A 27,535-nucleotide genomic window follows, 5' to 3' on the forward strand; every position below is an offset into this window, starting at 1 on the left:
CAGTAAAGCATAAGTCTCCAAAAAACATTTTTTTTTAAATAATTCTCATTCAAATAGATATTATGCATGTGTCTAAGTCTTATTTAACTTATTTATGAGGGAAGCAAAATAATGACAAGACTAATTCACTGTGAGAAATTGAAATGTTGTAAACACTTAAAAAAAAAACTGAGATAGAATTTTTATTATCAAATTAGACACAAAATTGGTTACTATCCTACAGGGCAATAAAACCATAACCTTTGGATTAATCATCTCTGTTAGACAGAAAAGAAAAATAATCATACCTTATTAACTCTATAAAATGATAAGATATCTGGGTACTAATCAGTTGTGCAAATAGAGTTGCATTCCCCAGGGCATCAGCTAAGCTTTAGGTAGGCTCTTTAGATGTTCTTGCAGGTTGTGATAATCTTTTTGCATTACTTCCAAGTTTTAGATAGTTCTCCTTGGCAAATCTTAACCTCTATATTATTACTGTTGTTGTTGTAGATGATAACGGGGCCCCGCTCCTTGATCCTCTCAATGAATCCCCAACTATCCCTGTGCCGGGGCTTTCCTGTGGTCCCATTTCTCTACTGATCCCAAGTCTGGTCAGGAACAAGATGTGGAACTTGTCACCAGGCAATTATCAAGTCTGACACTTGGTCAGGAGCTGGGGACATGAACTTCCTTCCAGCTTTCAAGGATGTGACTCATAATGCAAGCAGACAACAGGGAAACGTACGTACCAGAATCTTCATCTTCACCCTTTCTGCTTTGGCCACTCTTGTATTTTAAATGTCTTCTTCTCCCTGCCTGTCTCTATTAACCTCAGCTTCTACTGGAAAGTCAAATGCCTCCAAGGAAAGTCATTGCGTTCAGAGGCAAATGAGCAGAAAATCTGCTACTGGCTAATTGGGAAATGTACCGTGAGCAAAAAGTCTTCTGTTCAAAGAGGCCCCTCTGGTCCTGCCCTTGTTTTCTGAGGAGGAAACTAAAGATGAAGTTGGGGAAGAAATTGCTTTTTTTCTCCCCTTGTTAAAGTTCACATTTTTTCCCTTGGAATTAACCTCCCCAGAATAATTTTAACTATCATTCATGTGATATGAATTTAAAACATTCATAATTTAATCTTGATGTTGTGGGGTTGCCAAGCACAACGGCCAAGAACGAATTCTTGAGACGTTGAATGGTATACCTTAGTAAGTTTATTTAAGTAGCATGGGGGCAGGACCCGTGGGCAGAAAGGGCTGCACCTTTGCTGGTGGTTATATACTTTGTGCTTAAGAGGGAAGGGACATGCAGGGAATATTAGATCATAAATGTCTTCTTCGAATTTCTACTCATAAAACTACCTTCATAAGATTTCTCTGGTGCTTATCATTCAGTTTGATATTAACTATCGGTGAGATCTACAAGCAGTTGTGAGACCTTTTAAGAGCGTAACACCCAGCATGTATTTGATCCTCATCAAAACTGCAGACTACTGGTCAGCCTTCTGGGCTAAAGGTGAACATTGTCTGCTTCTATCCCTCATCACTGGTGTTTCCTTTCATTCAGAAAATGGGCCTATGGACAGGGAAATAATATCTCGTTATAATGCTCAGAGTAAGGATAGACACTCGCCTGTGAATAAAAGAAACTCTAAACTACAATGGCTTATAAAAGCAAACATGAAAGTATATTTTTTCTTTCCCCCAAAAATGCAAGCAGCTTTGGCGGTTCCGCTTTGAAAAGCTGTCGGGACCCCTGGAGCCTTTTTATGGTGTTTTCATCCCTAAGGTGTTATCCTTGTTCTCCTGGCCCAAAGTCCATATTCCAATCAGTAGAAAGGAGAAACAAATGACAAAAGGAAGAAACACAGCTTACTTTATAAGGCAAAACCTAGAAGCTATCCACCAGCACTTCGTCTCACAACCCACTGGACAAAATGTAGTCACATGGACACATCTTATCACAAGGGAGCCTGGGAAATGTAGTTTTTATTCTGGGAAGCCTGTCCAGCAATAACCTAGCAGACCTCTTAATAGAGAAGAGGCAAATGCCTTTTAGAGAAAAGCAGGCAGTTGGTGCCATGGCTAGGTAGCTGAGTATTTGACCATTTCCAGACCTAACTGATGATTCTGTTGCTTTGCCAGGGGCTTCTTTAAGAGAAATTTACCCAAGACAAAGTTGTTAAAATACTTAGAATTCTTTCCAGTGAATTATATAACAAGTGAAAAAAGTGAGTTCTTTTTATGGATGTGTGTGTGTGTGCATGTGTGTGTGTGTGTGTACATATATATTTATCTGCCCTGGAAATTTCTGAAAGGATACTCTGGAGACTGTTAAAAATGGTTAACTTTGGAGAGTGGAACAGGCTGTGAAGAGGAGGGAGGCTTTACATTTCATTTTATTCCCTCCCAGGCTGTTAAAGACACTTGCCATGTATATGGATTTCCTTTATAATAATGAGAACTAGTTAATAAAAATAAGTGAGCCTCTGGCTTTGATTCAGAAGCATACAATTTAAAGTTGGAAAAAGGGATTTAGAGGAAACTCAAGTCAAGATATACTATCAAATGGGGGGGAAAGCAGTTGAAGATTCGTTTGACTACTATGATCCTGTTTGGGTTTTTAAATTATATGTAGGATATAAATATACATATGTAGGTGTGAATATAGATAGACATAGCTACATAAAAAAAAGAGTAATGAATTGGAGGAGTACACATCAAATCATGAACTGTACTTATCTCTGAAGGTTAACGATGTGGAGGAATTTACTTCCTCTTTTATTTATGTTTGTAATAACTTTATTATTATATTGGCTCATATCTTAATAAGCAGAAATAAAACACCATAGATAAAAATGGAAAGATTCCAATGAGTTTTTTTTTTTTTTAATTCCTTCTACAACAGCTCTAGCATTCAGGCTCTCATTAAATAATTTCAATAAAAGAGAATTCATTCATTTATTACAGAGAAATGTATGAAATATGGGCCACCATGCTGGGCCCTCGGAATACAAAGATGAAATAAATCCAGAGGGGTCTTTGTTTTGGAGCCCCAAGGAGTCAAACAAGGGTAAGGATGAAAGAGGAGGTGGGCAAGGAGGAGGCAAGTCAAGAGAAGAACACCATTAGGGTGGATCACGCCTATCTTTTCATGGTTGCATCCCACTTCCTAGACTAGGGGCTGGCCCCTGATAGGTGCTCAGTAAATATTTTTTGAACAAGTAAATATTTTTTTAATTTTTTGAACAGAGGAGGAAGAGATAGCAAGTAATCTGATTTGTCAGATGGAAGGGTCATTCTGTCCTCAGTGTAAGGAATAACCAGGGATAGGATAAAGGAAGGCAGCAGTGATGGTCACTTGGTGGTGGGGGCCAGGGAATGCAGATCTGGATCTCTGAGAAAACGAATGGAAAAAAATAGAAAGGGTAACCTCTAATTCTCAGGCTGTCCTTTCTTTTGTGGCATCTTCCTTCTTGTGCCTTCCACTCATCAGTATTTTGCTACATAAATAAAGGTGTTATGCTGGTATGGTGATTAGAAAGTTAATGATAATTACAATTGCTTCCTTTGGTTCTCTTGCAATTAGACTAGATATTTCATTTGGTATATACATTTTATTCAATTATATTGAGCTAGCTTTGATGATGGAAAAATACAAAAGAGTTCACTGTTAATTATAACAGGATATTTACATAATTTCCAAGCAGTCCCAGATTTAGTTCATCCTTTTAGAGTGAACCTCAAAGGATGATTTTGAGTTTCCCTATAATTTTTTTTTACTTCAGCAATCTCTTTACAGTGAAATTGTGTTGCCTTTATAATAATACTTTGTGGAAAAAAACTGATAAAAATAAAGCCACCATAGATTTCATTTCTTCTGTTCTAAGCACTCCAAAAGTTATGGGGGCATTGGGTATCACCTGCAAAGGGGAAAAAAATAGTTTTCCAGGCTGCTAAAATGAAAATGAGCACTTCCCCCTTCCTCTTGCCAGAACGTTTCCATGAAAAACCTAGCGGTTGTAAATCCTTTCTCTAACCTTTCATATGTCTGTAAATCTCTTTAAGGTAAATAAGCCTCTTGCCCGTTTTACAACCCAGAAATGTTCTTGCAAAGTTCTGGAATTCATCCCTTTTGAAATGTGAACTTCTGAGAAGGTAATAGCCCAGTCTCCCTGTCACTGTGGGTACCTTGTTCTGAGCTAGCACAGGAAGGAAGACAGGTTTTACTGCAAATTTTCAGCCCACTCAGGCAAGGACTCCCAGTGTCTTCATCTATCTGAATAAGAGAAAAACTCTTCAATCCCTCAACACACTGTCAAACTTGCACATACTCAGTGCCACTGGATATGGATGGGATTCTCTACTCATCATCTAGGGGTTGGATCTTTCTGGCAAACCAGGCAAGATTTCCTACATCTGAACCGGGAACCAGCAGTCTTAAATTGTAGTCTCAGCTCCACCACTGATGAGAAGAGGGATCACCTCTCATCCCTCTTCTTCAATTTTATCCCCCATACGGGGAAGTGCTAAATCCTTTCCACTTAAATTACCATGAGATTCATTCAGCCTTAGCTGGGCAGTGCATCTGGTATCTTTTCCTCCCACTTAAAGGAGACTGTGGATTGAATCCTCAACCCAACATTAATATCCTACAAACCTTTGTCAAGAATTTGATTAATGTCTGCCCCAAAGTGCTACAGACAACCAGTACAAAAAGAACATGTTAGAATGCCCAGTCAGCTTGAACGAATGCTCCCCCTCTGGGTAATGAATGTCTTTTTGAGTACTCTGGGCAAAGAAGGGATTTATGACAAGTAAGATGATGGTTTTCCTTTCTTGTCCAAAACGCTAGATGGTAATTATTGGCCAAACGACTCAAAAAGTAAGACTGAATGGGTAGCATCACCCAGGTGATGCCTACAAAGCTGGTGTTGAGTGGGCTGGTTAATGCTGTAATAAATATTCATCATGTTTCTGGGAAATTCAATCTAGGAGAAATACAAATACCAAAAAAAAAAAAAAACCCAAACCCCACAGTTTTTTCATTTATCTCTTATCTCAGTTCAATGGTCTTTGTGAATAAAGAGCACAATTTGGTGAAATGAATAAATCTAATACAAAGAATGAGGTAAGATGTATCTTAACCAAACAGGTGCTCTGGAACAGGGACCAGATCAGGCCTTAGATGTCACTGCATGGTGATATTTGGAATAATATAAAAGAAACAGCAGGTCTATAAGATTCAGAGTTAGCTAGCTTTGGTCAACATTTATACAGTCAACAAATATTTAATGAGCATGTATTATGTGCCAGACATGATGCTTGGTGCTGGAGCAAAACCAGACACGACTCCTATCCTCAAGAAGCTTACTGTCACAGAAGGGAGACAGACATTTATCAGACACCCAGACAAATGTTTCATCTCATATGTACTGAATGAAAGGGTCTCAGATAGGTGGTTTTAACCCAAACAGAGCAAGCAGAGGAGGCTTTCCTAATGAAATGATGCTTACCAAGGATGAGAGTTAGCCAAAAGCAGAGAGGAAGCAAGAGTGATTAAGTAGAGGACTGGCAGTGCCAAAGTCCCAGCCAGAGGGAGAGGGGCAAGTACACAGGACAGAAGGAGCTCATGCATGAGCAGGAGGGGGGACAAGGACAGCTGATTTGCATTTTAAAAGAACTCTCAAATGAGCTACCCAGCCCTGAAAAGACAGAGAGGGACCTTAAATGCATATTACCAAGGAAAGAAGTCAGACTGAAAAGGCTGAGGGGAAGGAAGGGATGAGTAGATGGAGCACAAAGGATTTTCAGGGCAGTGAAAGATACTGTGATGGTGGACACATGTCATTATGTATTTGTCCAAACCGAGAGAACATACGGCACCAAGAGTGAACCCAAATGCAAACTATGGACTCTGGGTGATAATGATGTGTCCATGTTGGTGTCAAAGGACATGAATTCCTGGCCTCTCAAGCGTCCTTCTAGCTAGACTAAGAATCAAATTGACATGAGATAGATTAACAGGAGAAAATAAAATTTAATAGCATAGGTACAGGGAATTCACACAGACATGGAAATTCCAAAGACAGTCAGCCAACGTGAAGTATATATGTCATCCTGAACTAAGGGAAAAGGGTCAGGGGTCTGGGATTTCAGAAGAAGGGAATGTGTTTCACAGGGCGATGAGAGTAGATGTTTAGTAGTGAGATGTTTGCCCTGTCATACAGATGAGCCAGATAAAATTTATTTCTGGTAATAACCCTTATTCTGAGAAGACCCCCAATTTAGATTCTTCTAGGTAGTTAAGGGAGAGGCAAAAGTTTCTCTTGAGGGGCACCTGGGTGGCGCAGTCAGTTGGACATCCGACTCTTGGTTTTGGCTTGGGTCAGGATCTCAGGGTTGTGAGATCAAATCCCGGGTCGGGCTCTGTGCTCAGTGGGGAGTTGGCTTGAGATTCCCTGTCCTTCTGCCCCTCCCCACTGTGCTCACACACAATCTCTCTCTAAAAATAAATAGATAAATCTTAAAAAGAAAAAAAAGTTTCTCTTAAGCCCATAAGAACCCAATTGCCTTCAGCTCAAAATAATCCGTATGCCAAAGTAGAACACTGGGGGGAGGGGGGGACTGTCCTGAACTCCATAGGTTCATCAATTATAACAAATGTGCCATTCTGATTGGAGTGTTGATAATGTGGGAGGCTGTGCACGTGTGGGGGACAGGGAGCATATAGGAAATCTCTGTGTCTTCTGCTCCATTTTTCTGTGAAAATGTGGGAGGCTATGCACGTGTGGGGGACAGGGAGCATATAGGAAATCTCTGTGCCTTCTGCTCCATTTTTCTGTGAACCTAAAACAGCTCTAAAAAAAATAAGGTCTATTGGGGCGCCTGGGTGGCTCAGTCATTAAGCGTCTGCCTTCGGCTCAGGTCATGGTCCCAGGGTCCTGGGATCGAGCCCCGCATCGGGCTCCCTGCTCCACGGGAAGCCTGCTTCTCCCTTTCCCACTCCCCCGCTTGTGTTCCCTCTCTCACTGTGTCTCTCTGTGTCAAATAAATAAAATCTTAAAAAAAAAAACAATAAGGTCTATTAAAAAAGAGAAAGACACCTCTAGCTTCACAATCAAGAATTGGACAGGTGAGAAATATATGCAAAATGAAAGTTAGAAGGTCGTCTACAACAATCCAGGCAATAAATGGTCATGTCTTAGACCAGGAAGGTGGAAATGAAGATGGAGAGAAGAGTACTGACTAAAGGAGATATATAGGAGATGAAATCAATAGGCCTGAGTGACGGACTGGATATGGAGGTTGGGGGGCGGGGCCAGGTGACATCAGCAATGGTGTGCAGGAGCCAATTCAGATGGTCTCACGAGAGCTGATGGTTACATTTCCAGAAATTCTGCAAGCTGATTGCTAAACAGCCACTATTAGAAGTTATTAAATTACAAAAATTACATCTCATGTGAGAAAACAAAAGTAATACTCAAAATTTATAACTTTCTAGTTATTTCACTACATTTTACTATTATCTACACTCCTGAGATTAGTTATGCCCACAGTAACTACAGCAGCAATGTGGTGGGAACATTGCATCATGGGTAGCTACTGCATGTTTCTTCCCAATTCCAACTTCCGTGATACCACATCAGTAGCCTGAAACTAGCCAGATAAAACTAGCTACAGTGAAACTAGCTACAGTGGAGATATTTATGCCACAAAAGTTGGCAAAGGACACAAACCAAGGCTTTATTTTCCCTAAAGAGCAAGTTGTTGAACATTTACTAGCAAACCACTGGTGAGGGAATAAAACAGCAGTGAGGGTTTCTGCAAATCCTCAAGACAAAAGATCATGATAAAGTCTCTGTACCAGAAACAAGTTATTACTGTGAATTATGATTATTCTACCACCAAACATTTACCAAGCTCTTGCCATGTGTCAGTGTTGTGTTCACTGCTAAACATGGAGTCTCTGTTTGAGTCCTCACGGCAATCCTAGGAGAGCGGTGCTCTCAGTGTTCTCCACAGATAAGGAAACCCAGGTTCAGAAAGGTTAGGTGACTTGCCAGGGGCAACATGGCAAATAGGCAGCAGAGCTAGGACCAGAGCCCAGGTCTGTCCACCTGGAGTCCTACATGGGTCAAATAAGCTATTCTTCCTCTGAAGGGGATTAGAACCAAACTCGATTCTGAGACATCTTGAAAACAGATCTAGGGCTCCTTAATTCAAAGACAAGATGTGTTCTAGAGTCTTCTACTCCCCTCCCCATCTCTTTCTTTGTTCTATGTCTTTCTCTCTCCCTTCCTCCCTCCACTCCTTCTCCAACTCCCCCCATTTCTGTCTTCATGCCTCCATACCTTACAAAACAGCTTGCAATTTCCTCATGGAGTAACTAAGAAATAAATGCAGACTATCATTCTTTTATTCAATTAATAACAAGTATTACAGCTATAAATTATCAATGCAAATAACACTGAAAACAACTACACATCACAGAGGGTCAAACTTACTTCTGCTTAAAAATTGACAAATGAATCACATTTTTCTCCACAAAATGTGCATCTCTGTGAAATTTATCCCAGGAAAATAGAACTTGGCAGAAATAATGGTCTCAAAATGAAATCAATAGTAAGTTGTAATCAGTATATGCAATGTGGGGGAAATAGTAGATTAAATAAAATTTGTTGTAAAACTTAAGTGGAAAACAATTTCCAAGCCACTAATTTCAGCAAAATAAAAAAATAAAAAGATTCAGGGAAAATTAAGAATAGCTTATTTGACCCATGTAGGTCACTGATAACAGAATTAAATTGGCTTAATAGAATTCACTTTAGATCATGCTTTCTCATTGACAATTCACCCATGTTGATACCCTTCTAATACAAACATTTGTATTCAAAATACCTTTGCATCACATTGGTGTGTGAGAGAGGGTAAAAACAGTTTCCAGCCCCTGAGGCCAGTTCTATGTTGACCATCCTTGCTTGTTTCTTAGTCTCTTTCATCCCTAAGTGTCCTGACTAACCCAGAAGACAATGGAGATCTTTGGGCTTCCTGTAGAGGTATGTTTCCACAGTCAATACTAAGTAGGAGTGGCAAACCATCCTAGAGTCTTGAGAATCAACTCTGGCCCATTACACTTCTGAAAGTTGAAGAAGAATAAAGATTCTGCCCTTATTTACAGTACCTGGCATATAGTAGCTGTTCAAAAATGTTAGAAGGATGGATGATTGGATGGGCACATATATAGATTTACTGGGGGGAAGAACAGGTCCTTAAAAATCCATTTTTTTCCTTCTCTCCTTGGCTTAACATATAGTTGTTGTTGTTTTTTTTAAGATTTTATTCATTTGACAGAGAGGGACACAGCGAGAGAGGGAACACAAGCAGGGGGAACAAGAGAGGGAGAAGCAGGCTTTCCGCTGAGCAGGGAGCCTGATGTGGGGCTCGATCCCAGGAGCCTGGGATCAGGACCCGAGCTGAGGGCAGACGCTTAACGACTGAGCCACCCAGGTGCCCCTTGGCTTACCATATAGTTATAAAAGTTAAATATGGAGGTACCAAGACCATCCAATCTAACCAATAAAGTAGAGCTCCTAGAGATACTAATGATTAGGTTAGCTAAAATGTCTAGGCTGCTGACGCTTCACACACCAAGAGTATTTAAGGAAAAGTTTATTGCTCACACAAGGGACTTGTGGGAAGAACAGGCTAGGCATAGGCAGCTCCAGACTGGCTAGAGGGAGGCAGAGAGAGCAAGTGGGACATCTGTAGTGGCTAAGGAGTGAGGCTGGGGGAAAAGTTCCTATGCACAGACTAGAGATTTGTGAAGTCTGAATTTCCTACCAGCATCAAAACAGGAAGGACACATGGGCTTTAATGGCCTGTCCAGATGTAGGCCAAAGGAGAAAGGGAGGGTGAGGTCAAAAGAAGAACATCAAGGCACCTGGGTGGCTCAGTCAGTTGAGTGTCCAACTCTTGGTTTTGGCTCACATCACAATCTCAGGGTTGTGAGATCAATTCCCATGTCAGGCTCCATGCTCAGCTCAGAGTCTGCTTGAGATTCTCTCTTCCTCTCCCTCTGCCCCTCCCCCCACTCATACTCATACTCTTTTTCTAAAATAAATAAATAAATAAGTAAAATATTTTTTGAAAATGCATATGCTATTTAAAAAAAGAAGAACAACATCAAGAACTGGACTCTATATTGTAACCAAGGCCCAAGGGTGCAAGAGCACCTGGAGTCCCAAACAGACCAGGTTCAGGCCCCCACTGCAGACAAAATCCAAAGGCAGAGAAACAAGTGGTGGTGAAACAAGGAATTTATTTCAGGGAGACCAACACCAGGATGACAAGTGTCTCCAAAGTGCTGAAAATACTTATAGGTTTATATAAGGAAAATGGGGGACAAAGGTCAGTGGGTATGTGCAGGTGGGCAGTAAAGATCAGGTACCATTGTCTTCGGGTCAAGCAGGGTCTTGCCAGCATCAGGGCAGTTGTTATTGCTAGAGGGGTAGTTTTAGTGCCCATCACGGATGCTTTGCCCACCAGTGTCTTGCATCTTGCCTGAGTTAAGAGAGAACCCATAAAGAAGAACTTAAATCAATTAGAAAGTGCAGACTGATATCAAAGTGGAGGCAGCTTAAGTCCTTTTTCTTATAACAATAACATATGCCCTAACCTATCACACCAGCTATCATGAAGATAAAATGAGAAAATATAGGTAGCTTTGATCTTTTTATGAATTTTTTTTTATTTCATATTTGTGTGTGACTTCATCATTACCAATAAAGCAACAGATTAAGGTAAACGGTCAGATGGAAAATTTGTTAGGCTTTGTGAGCCATTCAGTCCCTGTTACAACTAGTCAGCTCTGCCCTTGTAGTCCAAAAGCCACCATGGATAATACCCAGCAAATGGGCATGGCTGTGTTCCTGTAGCTTGGAGGCAAAAGGAAGTTCTCAAATAGAGGGCTGAATGCTATGACAGAAGGGAGGAGAGGAAGGGACAAAAGCAGGGAAGGAATGTGTTTTGGTTTGCAAAACCAACAGTTCCAGCAAGGAGATGCCCAAGTAGGTGTCACCTGATAGCACCTCATGTGAGCCAGTTTGAGCCAGCCTGGAGCTAACGGTCTGCACAGAAACCCCCTTGAGCTGAAAGTTACAGTTAGTTAGCTCATTACAATACTAAGATCTCTGGGTAGAGTTTTCTGCCATTTTTTGAACATGTGATATAGGCCCTAACATGCTGACATGCTAAGCATGTGCCATTGAACCAAATATGTCTCTGCAAGCCCCTTTGCCCTCCCCCGTGATGCACGAATAAAAGTTTCCTGTACTTTTTTTTAACTTTCTTTTCTTTCTTTTTCTTTTTTTTTGAATTTTTCTTTTTCCCTTTTTCAACCAACATCTTATAAATCCTTTTAAAAAATCTTTTTTATTTTTCATTTTTAGAGTCATTTCTATCCCTTCATAGTAGTTAACCTTATTTTTGGTATATATATATAAGTTGTTCTCTCTTAAAAATTTTGGGATATAGTTTCTTCTAACAGACCAAAATATACCCTAAATCTCTAGTGTATGGCTTTGTTCTAGTTTCCTGCCTGATCACATTCTCTCCCTTTTTTTTAAAATCTCTTCTTTCTTTTTGCAACCAACTTCTTATCTTATCAGTTCCTTTTATAAAATCTTTTATAATTTTCATCTTTACAGTCATATTCCATCCCTTCATCATGTTAATCCTTATTTTTGTACATATATAAGTTTTTCTTTCTTTAAAATTTTGGGAGGCACTTTCTTCTAACAGACCAAAATATGCCCAAAATCTAGTGTGTGGCACTGATCTATGCACCAGCCTAATCATATTTGATCATATTCTGGTTTTTTGTGTTTGTTTGTTTTTATCTTTTTCTTTTTTCTTTCCTTCTTTTTCTTTTCCCCACTTCAGGTCTCTTCTGATTTGTTTAGTGTATATTTTTCTGGGGACGTTGTTACCCTGTTAGCATTTTGTTCTCTCATTCATCTATTCTCCTCTGGACAAAATGACAAGTTGGAAAAAATCACCTCAAAAAAAGAACAAGAGGCAGTACCGACTGCCAGGGACCTAATCAATACGGACATTAGTAAGATGTCGGAACTAGAGTTCAGAATGATGATTTTAAAGATACTAGCTGGGCTTGAAAAAAGCATGGAAGATATTAGAGAAACCCTTTCTGGAGAAATAAAAGAACTAAAATCTAACCAAGTCGAAATCAAAAAGGCTATTAACAATCAAAGGCTATTGCAATCAAAATGGAGGCTCTAACTGCTAGGATAAATAAGGCAGAAGACAGAATTAGTGATATAGAAGACAAAATGATGGAAAATAAAGAAGCTGAGAAAAAGAGAGATAAACAACTATCTCAGAATTCGAAGTGACACCATAAGACAAAACAATATTAGAATTGGGATCTCAGAAGAAGAAGAAAGAGAGAGGGGGGCAGAAAGTATATTGGAGCAAATTATGCAGAGAACTTCCCTAATTTGGGGAAGGAAACAGGCATCAAAATCCCGGAGGCACAGAGAACCCCCCTCAAAATCAATAAAAATAGGTCAACACCCCAACACCTAATAGTAAAACTTACGATTCTCAGAAACAAAGAGAAAATCCTGAAAGCAGCTCAGGAGAAGAGATATGTAGCCTACAATGGTAGAAACATTAGATTGGCAACAGACCTATCCACAGAGACCTGGCAGGCCAGAAAGGACTGGCAGCATATATTCAGAGCACTAAACGAGAAAAATATGCAGCCAAGAATACTATATCCAGCTAGGCTGTCAATGAAAATAGAAGGAGAGATAAAAAGATTCCAGGACAAACAAAAACTAAAGGAATTTACAAACACGAAACCAGCCCTACAAGAAATATTGAAAGGGGTCCTCTAAGCAAAGAGAAAGCCTAAAAGTAACATAGACCAGAAAGGAACACAGACAATATACGGTAATAGTCACCTTACAGGCAATACAATGGCACTAAATCCATATCTTTCAATAGTCACCCTGAATGTAAATGGGCTAAATGCCCCAATCAAAAGATACAGGCTATCAGATTGGATAAAAAAACAAGACCCATCGATATGCTGTCTGCAAGAGACTCATTTTAGACCCAAAGACACCCGCAGATTGAAAGTGAGGGGGTGGAAAACCATTTACCATGCTAATGGACACCAAAAGAAAGCTGGGTGGCAATCCTTATATCAGACAAATTAGATTTCAAACCAAAGACTATAATAAGAGATGAGGAAGGACACTATATCATACTAAAAGGGTCTATCCAACAAGAAGATCTAACAATTGTAAATATCTATGCCCCTAACATGGGAGCAGCCAATTATATAAGCCAATTAATAATAAAAGCCAAGAAACACATCAACAACAATACAATAATAGTGGGGGACTTTAATACCCCCCTCACTGAAATAGACAGATCATCTAAGCAAAAGATCAACAAGGAAATAAAGACCTTAAATGACACACTGGACCAAATGGACTTCACAGATATATTCAGAACATTCCATCCCAAAGCAACAGAATACACATTCTTCTCTAGTGCCCATGGAACATTCTCCAGAAGAGATCACATCCTAGGTCACAAATCAGGTCTCAACCAGTACCAAAAGATTGGGATCATCCCCTGCCTATTTTCAGACCACATGCTTTGAAACTAGAACTCAATCACAAGAGGAAAGTCGGAAAGAACTCAAATACATGGAGGCTAAAGAGCATCCTACTAAAGAATGAATGGGTCAACCAGGAAAATAAGAAGAATTTAAAAAATTCATGGAAACCAATGAAAATGAAAACACAACTGTTGAAAATCTTTGGGAGGCAGCAAAGGCAGTCCTAAGAGGAAAGTATATAGCAATACAAGCCTTTCTCAAGAAACAAGAAAGGTCTCAAATACACAAGCTAACCCTACACCGAAAGGAGCTGGAGAAAAAACAGCAAATAAAGCCTAAACCCAGCAGGAGAAGAGAAATAATAAAGATCAGAGCAGAAATCAATGAAATAGAAACCAAAAGAACAGTAGAACAGAACAACAAAACTAGGAGCTGGTTCTTTGAAGGAATTAACAAGATTGATAAACCCCTGGCCAGACTTATCAAAAAGAAAAGAGAAAGGACCCAAATAAGTAAAATCATGAATGAAAGAGGAGAGATCACAACCAACACCAAAGAAATACAAACAATTATAAGAACGTATTATGAGCAACTATATGCCAGCAAATTAGATAACCTGGAAGAAACAGATGCATTCCTAGAGATGTATAAACTACCAAAACTGAACCAGGAAGAAATAGAAAACCTGAACAGACCTATAGCCACTAAGGAAATTGAAACAGTAATCAAAAATCTCCCAATAAACAAAAGCCCAGAGCCAGATAGCTTCCCAGGGGAATTCTACCAAACATTTAAAGAAAAATTAATACCTATTCTTCTGAAACTGTTCCAAAAAATAGAAATGGAAGCAAAACTTCCAAACTCGTTTTATGAGGCCACCATTACCTTGATCCCAAAACCACACAAAGACCCCATCAAAAAGGAGAATTACAGACCAATATCCTTGATGAACATGGATGCAAAAATTCTCATCAAAATACTAGCCAATAGGATCCAACAGTACATTAAAAGGATTATTCACCATGACCAAGTGGGATTTATCCCTGGGCTGCAAGTTTGGTTCAACATCCGCAAATCAATCAATGTGATACAATACATTAATAAAAGAGCAAGAACCATATGATCCTCTCAATAGATGCAGAAAAAGCATTTGACAAAGTACAGCATCCTTTCTTGATCAAAACTCTTCAGAGTACAGGGATAGAGGGTACATACCTCAATATCATAAAAGCCATCTATGAAAAGCCCACAGCGAATATCATTCTCAATAGGGAAAAACTGAGAGCTTTCCCCTTAAGGTCAGGGACATGGCAGGGATGTCCACTGTCACCACTGCTATTCAACATAGTATTAGAAGTCCTAGCCACAGCAATCAGACAACAAAAAGAAATCAAAGGCATCTGAATTGGCAAAGAAGTCAAACTCTCACTCTCTGCAGATGGTATGATACTTTATGTGGAAAACCCAAAAGACTCCACCCCAAAACTGCTAGAACTCATACACAAATTCAGTAAAGTGGCAGGATATAAAATCAGTGCACAGAAATCAGTGGCCTTCCTATACACCAACAACAAGACAGAAGAAAGAGAAATTAAGGAGTCGATCCCATTTACAATTGCACCCAAAACCATAAGATACCTAGGAATAAATCTAACCAAAGAGGCAAAGAATCTGTACTCAGAAAACTAAAATACTCATGAAAGAAATGGAGGAAGACACAAAGAAATGGAAAAACGTTCCACGCTCATGGATTGGAAGAACAAATATTGTGAAGATGTCAATGCTACCTAGAGCAATCTACACATTCAATGAAATCCCTATCAAAATACCATCAATTTTTTTCAAAGAAATGGAACAAATAATCCAAAAATTTGTATGGAACCAGAAAAGACCCCAAATAGCCACAGGAATGTTGAAAAAGAAAAGCAAAGCTGGTGGCATCACAATTCTGGACTTCAAGCTCTATTACAAAGCTGTCATCATCAAGACAGTATGGTACTGGCACAAAAACAGACACATAGATCAATGGAACAGAATAGAGAGACCCTCAATTCTATGGTCAACTAATCTTCAACAAAGCAGGAAAGAATGTCCAATGGAAAAAAGACAGTCTCTTCAACAAATGCTGTTGGGAAAATTGGACAGCCACATGCAGAAGCATGAAACTGGACCACTTCCTTACACCACACACAAAAATAGATTCAAAGTGGTTGAAAGACCTAAATGTGAGACAGGAGTCCATCAAAATCCTAAAGGAGAACACAGGCAGCAACCTCTTTGACCTCAGCTGAAGCAACTTCTTCCTAGAAACATCGCCAAAGGCAAGGGAAGCAAGGGCAAAAATGAACTATTGGGACTTAATCAAGATAAGAAGCTTTTGTACAGCAAAAGAAACAGTCAAAAAAACCAAAAGACAACCGAGAGAATGGGAGAAGATATTTGCAAATGACATATCAGATAAGGGTTAGTATCCAAAATCTATAAAGAACTTATTAAACTCAACACCCAAAGAACAAATGATCCAATCAAGAAATGGGCAGAAGACATGAACAGACATTTTCCCAAGGAAGATATCCAAATGGCCAACGGACACATGAAAAAGTGCTCAACATCGCTCGGCATCAGGGAAATCCAAGTCAAAACCTCAATGAGATACCACCTCACACCAGTCAGAATGGCTAAAATTAACAAGTCAGGAAACGACAGATGTTGGCGGGGATGCGGAGAAAGGGGAACCCTCCTACACTGTTGGTGGGAATGCAAGCTGATGCAGCCACTCTGGAAAACAGTATGGAGGTTCCTCAAAAAGTTGAAAATAGAGCTACCATATGATCCAGCAATTGCACTACTGGGTATTTACCCCAAAGATACAAATGTAGGGATCCGAAGGGGTACATGCACCCCAATGTTTATAGCAGCAATGTCCACAACAGCCAAACTATGGAAAGAGCCAAGATGTCCATCGACAGAGGAATGGATAAAGAAGGTGTGGTATATATATACAATGGAATATTATGCAGCCATCAAAAGGAATGAAATCTTGCCATTTGCAATGACATGGATGGAAACGGAGAGTGTTATGCTGAGCGAAATAAGTCAATCAGAGAAAGACATGTATCATATGACCTCACTGATATGAGGAATTCTTAATCTCAGGAAACAAACTGAGGGTTGGGAGTGGTGGGGTTGGGAGGGATGAGGTGGCTGGGTGATAGACACTGGGGAGGGTATGTGCTATGGTGAGCACTGTGAATTGTGTAAGACTGTTGAATCACAGACCTGTACCTCTGAAACAAATAATACATTATATGTTAAAAAAAAAAAAAAAGATAGCAGGAAGGGAAGAATGAAGGGGGGGAAATCAGAGGGGGAGTCAAACCATGAGAGACTATGGACTCTGAGAAACAAACTGAGGGTTCTAGAGGGGAGGAGGATGGGGGGATGGGTTAGCCTGGTGATGGGTATTAAAGAGGGCACATACTGCATGGAGCACTGGGTGTTATATGCAAACAATGAGTCATGGAACACTACAGCAAAAACTAATGATGTAATGTATGATGATTAACATAATAAAAAAAAGGTCAGCAAAAACACATGGCATTATTGAAATCAACAACACAAGAAACAACAGGTGTTGGTGAGGATGTGGAGAAAAAGGAACCCTCTTGTACTGTTGGTGGGAATGCAAGCTGGTGCAGCCACTGTGGGAAATGATACAGAGGTTCCTCAAAAAGTTAAAAATAGAACTACCATACAATCCAACAATTGCACTACTAAGTATTCACCCAAGGAATACAAAAACACTCATTCAAAGGGATACATGCACCCCTATGTTTATAGTAGCATTATTTACAATAGCCAAGATATGGAAGCAGCCCAATTGTCCATCGATAAATGAATGGATAAAGAAGGTGTGATAGATAGATAGATTATACACACACACACACACATATATATAAAATACATACACACACACAGTGGCATATTATTCAGCCATGAAAAAGAATGAAATCTTGCCATTTGCAACAACATGGACGGATCTAATGCTAAGTGAAATAAGTCAGTCAGAGAAAGACAAATACCACATGATTTCCCTCATATGTGGAATTTAAGAAACAAAATCAATGAGCAAAGGGAGGAGAAAGAGAGAGAGAGAGAGACAAATCAATAAACAGACTCTTAACTATAGAGAACTGATGGTTACCAGAGGGGAAGGGGTTGGGGGATGGGTGAAACAGGTGATGGGGATTAAGGAGCACACTAGTTGTGACGAGCACAGGGTGATTTTTGAAAGTGTTAATCACTATATTGTACACCTGAAACTAACATAACACTGTATGTTAACTACCTGGAATTAAAATTAAAACTTTAGAAAAAGAAAGAAATGGGTGGATGGATTATGAGAGCAAAGTATACAGCTGGTTTCAAATAAAAAAGAAGCTTTGTAATTAAAAATATATATATTCTCTCCTCCTCCACCATTTCCATTGATGGAGTATATTTCCCAACTCCATTGATGCTAGACTTGGCCATATGACTTGCTTTGGACAACGAGATGTCAGCAAATGTGATGGATGTAAATAAAGATACAAAACTGTGATTAATAATAAGAAATATGTATTTGGGTCTTTGTCCCCATTTCTGGCACAGAGCCCCTAAAACCCTTAGAATTTCCTAAGTGATAAAAGAAATAAACCTTTCTTTTTTTATTCATAACAAGCCCCTTCAACCACACCTGAGTTTATGTTAATAAGGTGACTTTCAGAAAGCCAAAAAGATGGGGGCTGGTTGCCAGAGGGATCAACCAGATCATAAAGTTAGAACTTCCACCCCCAACACCCTTAACCTCCAAGGAGGGGGAAGTTGAACCAATCACCAATGGTCAATGATTTAATCAATCATGCCTACAAAAGTAAGCCTCCATGAGGCTTGAAATATGGGGTTTGCAGAGCTTCTGAACTGGTGAACATGTGGAGATGTGACACGCCCATAGAAGGCATGGAAGCTGCACCCCTCCCACATACCTTGCCCTATGCACCTCTTCCATCTGGTTATTCCTCAGTTATGTCCTTTTATGACAACCCGGTACTCTAGTAAGTAAATTCTTTTCCTGAGTTCTATGAGCTGCTTTGGCAAACTAACTGAACCCAAAGAGGAGTTAATGGGAACCTCTGATTTACAGCTGGTAAGTCAGACTAGCCAGTCAGCATAAGTAACAACTCGGACGTGTGACTGGTGTTTGTGGGGGCATGGGATGGGGGGGTGGGTTCCTTGTAGAACTGAAACTGTAGGGGCCAAGAGCAGGTCACGCCAAGATGGGCCACTTTGGCATGCAGACTGTTTTGAGCTGAAGGCAATCAAGACCCTAAGGACTCAAGAGAAATTTTTGCCCCTCACTTAACTACATAGAAGAATCTAAATAGGGGGTCTTTCCCAGAATAAAAGTTATTAACAGAGATAATTTTATCTGAGTGATCCATCTGTATGGCAGAGCAAAGATCTCTCCTTATTGCCTTGGGAACTGCATTCCTTCCCACTGAAATCCCAGACCTCAACCCCCTCTTTAGTTCAGGATGACATATATACCTCATTTTGCCTGTCTTTGGAATCTCCATGTCTGTGGATTCTCCACATGTAGGCTATTATATTTTATTTTCTCCTGTTATTCCATCTCATGTCACTTTGATTCTTAGTCCAGCTAGAAGGACCTAGAAGGGGACAGGAAATTCTTGTTCCCCACAAATCCTGAACCTGCGGGATTTAATGCTATCTCCAGGCAGACAGTGTCAGAATTGAGTTAAATTGTTGGACATCCCATCAAGGTGTGCTGAGAATTGGAGAACGGCTTGGTGGTACTGAGAAAACACCTCAGAAAAGGTCTGAAAGGCACTGGCACAGTTACGCCATCACCTAAGAGTGCTTCTCATGGGTAGCTTTTGCCACTTGGCCCGGGCCCCAGAATGAACACACGTGAAGCAGACCTAAAAGTGTTAGCAAGAAGCCAGGTCCACCTAGACCAGCTCCACAGCCTGAAGCAGAACCACCCAATCAAGCTCACCAACCCCCAGCCAGACCTGCAGATGCCTGAGAAATAAATGCTTACTGTTGTATGCCACTGAGACTCTGAAACTGTTACTCGGCAGTTGCTGACTGATACAAGCAACACCATCATTTTACAAATATTATCTCTGCCATGCATTCATTTTATTATTAGGCATCACATAGATTGCTTTATCCTATTTAATCTTCACTTCAGGAGATGAGCGTTATTATTTCCCCATCTTATAAATCAGAAAACTGAGGCTCAGAAGTTTCCAAGAGGCTTGAAGAACCAGGAAACAAACCCAGGTATATCTGGCTCCCAAGCTACTGTCTTTTCCATTATGGTTTCAAGTAACAGTAGTGCCACTCACTTGCTATCTAACATATTAACCTTTTTGAGGCTTTTTGCATCTGAAAAACCCAGGTAACAAAGATAATAAACTTCAAAGAGTTCCTTTGAGGACTAGTTAGAAAATGCCTATAAATCATTAATGTCATCACCTGGCACACAGTAAGTGATAAATGGAGCTGCTGTTGTTATGTTGAAATTATTATTAATAGTAACAGCATTGTCTACAAGTGTTGTCTACACTGCTTCCTTTCCCCGCAATACCCTGCCTCCACATTCCTGAGTGGAATAACTCATTACTTGCCTTTCAAGTTTCAACTCCCCTGAGCTCTCCTGGCCTCCTGGACTGACAACCTCACAACTCCTTATCCCCACTGCACTTGTTTGAGATTCTTCCTGACACCAACCAACTCTGACACCAACTGAGTGTCCAGCAACTCAACCCAATTCTGACACTAACTCCAGATCCCACGAGTTCAAAGGGCTCCACAAGACTACCTCCATTTCAGATGTTAGTCACAAGCCCTAGGCTACCTGTACTTCAGACCCACTAGCTATCAGTCAGAGGTTCCCATGACTCCCTCCTCAGATTTGATAATTTGATAGATGGGCTCTCAGAACTCAGGAAAATACCTTACTTATGTTTACTAGTTTATTATAAAGGATACAACTCAGGAACAACCAAATGGAAGAGATGCATAGGGCCAGGTATGGGAGAGGGGTGCACAGAGCTTCCATGCCTTCTCTGGGTGTGTCACCTTCCTGGCACCTGGAAGTGTTCACCAACCCAGAAGCTTCCTCAACCTCATTCTTCAAGAGATTTTATAGAGCTCACTCTCAGCTCTGCCTCCCCTCCCCAGAGTTTGGTGGGTGGGGTTGAAAGTTCCCATCTTCTAACTGCTTGCTCTTTCTGGCAACCAGCCCCATCCTGAGGCTATCTAGGGACCCCATCCTAAGTCCCCTCATTAGCATAAACTCAGGTATGATGGTGAAGAGCTCCTTATCAATAAGAAGACATCCCTGTCATTCAGGAAATTCCAAGGGCTTTAGAAGCTCTGTGTCAGCAAGCAGGGACAAAAACCAAATATATTTCGTATTCTTCCACACCATGGGCTATTTGTTTCTCTTCCCCCTAGATTCTGAATGCCCACAGGATGAGTCTAGTTACTTTGAATGCCCACCGCTTGGCACATAGTTAGAATCAATACACAATTGCTGGTTTTATTAATCCTGCCATTATGGTTGTTCTTTTATTAGTAGTATAACGTCTACCTCATAGTTGCTTAGTTCTTTCAGTGACATGAGCTCTGTGAAGTTATTTAGTGGAGGATTTAATGAATATTTTTCAGTATCCTTTTCACAGAAGTCCAGAGAAGGCTACCTACTGTCTTGGCCAAGGTACCCTAACTCTTTAGAACAGAACTCAGATTTCTTGACTCTGGAGTACTGATTTCATCTCATCCTCAAAGCTACCCAAAAAGCCTTTTAGCATATTGGCCACTGAGACAAAAGAATTTCCAACCCCAGAGACAGATCCCAACCCTGGCTTCCTGATTCCCTTTTTCTTTTTTTCTTTTTTAAGATTTTATTTATTTACTTTTTGCACGCATGTGCGCACACACACGCACGCGAGAGAGAGAGAGAGAGAGAGAGAGAGAGAGAGAGAGAGAGAATAGGCAGGGGGGAGGTGCAGAGGGAGAAGCAGACTCCCTGCTGAGCAGGGAGCCTGATGCGGGACTTGATCCCAGGACCCGGGGATCATGACCTGAGCCGAAGGCACACGCTTCACCAACTGAGCCACCCAGGCACCCTCCCTCTTTCACATTATCTTCCCAGGTCATCCTTTCCCCAAGGCTGTATAAAATAGAATCAAATGGATGCCACCATACCCACTGCTTCGCTCCACCAGGGCCAGGAGCAGCCCAGCTGTACGGCACCCACTGAAGACAGACAGTGGTCAGAATGCTATGCTTCTCCTTCCTCAAAAAAAAAAAAAAAAAAAAAAAAAACACCCAAGGTCGCAGAGAGACTTTACAGTGACTTTAAAGTTGCAAGAGTAACTTTACAGTGAAAAACCTGACAAACAGGGTCAGCATCAACAGTGATGAGTCACAATGGAATAAAAAATGGCACTGGGGCACCTGGCTGGCTCAGTCAGTAGAGCATAGGACTCTTGATCTCAGGGTTGTAAGTTCAAGCCCCATGTTGGAGGTGGAGATTACTTAAAAATAAAATCTTAAAGAAAAAAAATGAGGCTTTACCTCTATGGTCTTTCCCCCAAGAACCCATAACCCATGTCTAATCATGAGAAAAGCATGAGACAAATCCCAATGGAGAGACATTCCACAAAATACCTGACCAGTACTTCTCAAAACTGTCACCAAAAACAAAGAGTCTGAGAAACTGTCACAGCCCAGAGGAGTCTAAAGAGATGTGAAAACTAAATATAATGTGGTATCTTGGATGGGTCCTGGAACAGAAAAGGGACACTAGGCAAAAACTAAGGAAATCTGCATAAAGTATGGACTCTAATTAATAATGATGCATCAATACTGGTTCATTAACTGAAACAAATGTGTTGCACTAATACAAGATAATGATGGGGAAAACTGAGTGCAGGGTATAGAGGCTGCTTTTAGACAACAGGCTTGAGCAATGGTCCACAGCAACCACCTGGCTAAATACAGACAGGCTCATCAGGCGACCCACCTCAAAATATCCAGAAGCCCTAGCTGACCAGTGGGCTACTTACAACCAAGCACAGTTACCAAAACAGGGAGGATTCCATATATCGCCATACCTCCTTATCTTCCCCCTTTAAAAACAGTGCCTCCTTGCAGACAGCCTCCCCTCTGCACTCCTGCCCGCCCCCCACTCCCCTGCAGTGTATTCAGTAAACTTCTCTCTCCTTCGATCTGCCTCAGGTGAGTCCTTTTACTGCCCACACCATGGCTTCCACCCCACTGTCACCCCACATTTGGGGATCCCCATCTGACTGAGAGACAGAAACCACACAGGGTATATGGGAACTGACTGTACTATCTTCACAATCTTTCTTTAAAGCTAAAACTATTTTTAAAATACTGTTTATTTTTTAAAAATGACCATTTTTTTAAATCTCTCCAAAGTATGATATCAATGTAAAATATTTCTTAAAATATTTACATCCGAGAAGGAACTTCAGAATAGACCACATGAATAAAATATAGTAAAAGCTGCAGAGAAACTGATTTCTCTAGAGAGTAAGAAAATAATAGCCAGTCCCTATTCAACAATATGAGGAATCAAAGAACATGCCAAAGGAAGGGAAATTATTCCAATTGGTCTCCTCCTGCAGAAACCATAAATATAAAGATGAAATTGCGCTATGAATCTCTCTTTGCAAAAGGGAAGTGATCAATAGCTTACATGTAGTTTCACTGCCCTGCTGAGATGACATTGTTTCTAAACCGGGAAAAATGAGCTGCCAATGAGAAATCGTTCCAGTGACTAAGAAAGACATCGTCTTGGGAACTTCTAAATGGAGTCTGTTAGTCCCTGCGCAGAACAGTTGTTACATGTCAGTTCTTCTCCAGAAGATGGAGCTTCAGTCTAAAATATGGATGCAAGACAAGTTGGCAAACAGAGCCCAGAATGATAAAGTTCAAAGAAAATGCATAAAAATGCAGTCTATATCAAGGAGGGTTTCAAAAAGATTTTAAATCTCCTTGGAGATGAGTTCATTTGACCTGATTCTCCTACCCACTATAAACATCCATTGCTTCAACTGTTTTATCCAGGCAAAAATGAAAATTGCAGTGGGAGTCATAAAAATAATTATGTATCATCTTTTCCTACAGCATTTCTCTTCCCTGAGGTCTAAAGGCTCAATATTAACTTGTTGTGCACTTTGTATGTTGAAGGAGGGGACATTTCAGTTCACTGTCGTGGTAAATTTATGACACAGTTATGAATTTTCTCCAAAATATTCAGATGTAAAATTCATTTCTCATGCTTTATTCTAAAACAGATCAATCTGACCTGGCCTGCATCTCAGTCATATTTTTCTCATTTCTAGCCTCTACATACAACACCCTAGGGAAGAATTCTGATTGGCATATGTTATGGACTGAATGTTTATGTCCCCACAAAATTCATATGTTGAGATCCAACCCTAACAGATGGTATTAGGAGGCGGGGCATTTGGGAAATGATTGAGTCATAAGGGTGGAGACCTCGTAAATGAGATTAGTGCCCTTATCACAGAACCACAGGAGGCTCCCTTCTCTCTTCTGCCAAGTGAAGACACAACCATTTATGAATGAGGAAGCAGGCTCTCACCAGACCTAATATGCCAGCGTCTTAATCTTGGACTTCCCAGCCTCCAGAAGGATGAGAAATACTTTGTTTTCAAGCCATCCAGTCTTTGGTATTCCATTATAGCAACCTGAATGAAGTAAGACACATATCTTGATTCACTCACTCATTTCGACTCATCACAGTGGCCAGGGGGATGGTCCCAGGAGGAGCCAGGATGGCTCATGTGCCCAATCCTATGTGTAGCCAGCAATGTGGGATGATGTGACTGGCTACTGCCTACCTTCTTTGAGGCCAGGGAATCTGAACAAAATTATATTCTGTTAGTTGGGAAGAAGAGAGGGAAATAGATGTTTTTAGGCAATAAATAGTCCCCGCCATGCTCTATGTATTGGTTAGCAATTGCTGCACAACAAACTGCCCCAAAACTCACTGACTTAAAATAATAGGCATTAGAGTCTATATAGGTCAGCTGGGTGGTTCTGCTCATCTCAGCTGGGCTCACACATACATCCATGTTAGGTGCGCGTTAGGAAGGTGGCTCTGCTGATCTAGGCTGGGCTCTCACATGATGGGAGGTGGGCTGGCAACAGGCTGAGATGCCTTGACTCATTTCCCAACATGGCCTCCTTCTCTAGCAAGCTAACTTGGGCTTGTTCACATGACAGTCGGGGTTCCAAGAGAAAGAGTAATAGCTAAAAGGCTCTCTTGAGACCTTGGTCCAAAACTGGCACACTCTCAAATCTGCTGCATTCCATTGGCCAAAGCAAGTCATCAGGCCAGCCCACACTGAAGGGCCAGGGATATGGAGATCCTGGGTGGCTCAGTCAGTTAAGCATCTGACTCTTGATTTCAGCTCAGGTCATGATCTCAGGGTCGTGAGACTGAGCCCCACATTGGGCTCCCTGCTCAGCAGGGAATCTGCTTCTCTCTCTCTCTCTCTCCCCCTCTGCCCACCCCCACTCATGCTCTCACTCTCTCTCTCTCAAATAAATAAATCTTTGTAGGGCCAGGGGCAGTACTCTGTCTCTTGATGGGAAGAGCAGCAAAGTTTCGTTGTAAGGTGGAGCTAGAGAATGAGATAAAGAATTATCGTTGTGCAATCAAGCCACATCATGTTTTCTTTCACATAATGTTTTTTATATAGAGTAAACTTTGAGCATGCTTGATCATATTTATAAGTGTAGATGGATCACAACTGAGTTAAAAGACTGATCACGTAAAAGGGAATTTCATTATCCTCACAACCACCCCCCCCCCCCCCCCCCACACATTTTATGTAATCATATCATTTGGAGGGGGTTTTACTGCATTTTCACACTGTATACACACAGTATATAAAGGTTGGCCATCAACTCTCCAAGGATCTAAGATAAAACCTGTTGATCAAGCAAAGCTAAGTTTATTGTGTCCACTGCATTAAGGAAGAACATCATCTTGACAGGGTCTTGGTAGTATCTCAAAATGGAGAAATTAGTATCAGGGAGGAAAAACTTTTTCTCTATCCTCTTAAGTTTTGGGGTTTTTTTTAAGATTTTATTTATTTATTTGACAGAAAGCAAGGGAGCACAAGCAGGGAGAGTGGGAAAGGTAGAAACAGGCTCCATGCTGAGTAGGGGGCCCAGTGCAGGGCTCGATCCCAGGACCTCGGGAGCATGACCCAAGCAGAAGGCAGACACTCAACCGACTGAGCCACCCAGGCACTCCTACCCTCTTAAGTTTTTTATATGGGGCCTGTGAATTAAACTAGCAAAACACAGCTTAACAGGGGAAAAATCACACATTTTATCAATATTTGCATGCATGGGAGTTCACAGAAAGAAGTGAAAACTCAAAAAAAGCTGTTAGACTCAGGAGCTTGTATACCCTTTTAACAAAGGAAAGAGGGTTTGGGCTCCAAGGGACAATAAAATATGGGGAAAGGACTAGGAAATATATGGCGAGAACTAATGCAGAAAAGAGTTATTTTAGTAGAATCTGTTCCTACAAATTCATCTTGCTGTAGACTTCCCATCTATAAAGATAAGGATTGCTTTACTCTCCCTGGTACTGGGTACTGAAGAGTACCTTCCTTAAAGAACCACTCATGCCCTGCTCTCAGTCAGCTTAGGAGAGGGTGGGAACTTTTCCTGCATTTTTTTATTCTTTTTTTTTTTTTTTTTTTTTAAGTAATCTCTTGTGGGGCTCAAACTCACAATCCCCAGATCAAGAGTTGCACACTCTACTGACTGAGTCAGCCAGGTGCCCCCATTTGTTGATTCTTAATTGACTTGAGTGCAGAATAATCCTAACACCAAAGTGGCATATTTTGGGATGGCATATTCTTATACCCTTCATTAGCAAAGGGCATTCATAGGATTTTAGGGCCCAGGGTTGGGTGATTTTCATGTGGGTTTCATGAGGTAGGGAACCATAAAGGACTGGACACAGTTTATGATGGAACTGCTCTGGGTAGGTAGACCCAGTGATTCAAAAGATTTAAAGCAAGGGCGCCTGGGTGGCTCAGTTGGTTAAGCGACTACCTTCGGCTCAGGTCATGATCCTGGAGTCCCGGGATCGAGTCCCGCATCGGGCTCCCTGCTCGGCAGGGAGTCTGCTTCTCCCTCTGACCCTCCTCCCTCTCATGCTCTCTGTCTCTCATTCTCTCTGTCTCAAATAAATAAATAAAATCTTTAAAAAAAAAAAAAGATTTAAAGCAAATCCTGATGAGCAACCTATTTTCTCTGGTTCACAGTCTTATCTTCCAAGAGCAAGTATTTCCTGGAGTCAACAACTGAATCTTTTATGTTTGGTCTCTGTATTATTTAATATAAGCATGGCAGAGTATTCCTGGTCCTAGTATGGTTTAATTCAAGGACAGGAAATTATGTCAGTTTCCGTTCTCATATACATTGAACCTGTTTCACTGAGCCTCTACTTTTCTTTAACTCCGGCTGTCTCTGGGTAAAATATCCCATGACCTTACTTCTTAAAAGCATGAGATGATTTTGAACTGCAAACAAAGTTTAAATTCAGGCAAAACAGTCAACAAAATACTGAAAAAGCTAGCTCAGTTCCAAGTAGGGAATTAGTTGAAAGGCCTGATTTCACTATTTTTGCAAACAGGACACAGACTCCCACACAACTTCTTTAAAAATCACTTCATCTTCAGAAAAGCCAATTTTCTCAACCAAGGTTCAGTACATTTTTACAGTAACACTGTAAAAAGCTCTGACACTG

Source organism: Neomonachus schauinslandi, chromosome 5 (assembly GCF_002201575.2).
Source record: "Neomonachus schauinslandi chromosome 5, ASM220157v2, whole genome shotgun sequence".
NCBI classification, from domain to species: Eukaryota; Metazoa; Chordata; class Mammalia; order Carnivora; family Phocidae; genus Neomonachus; species Neomonachus schauinslandi.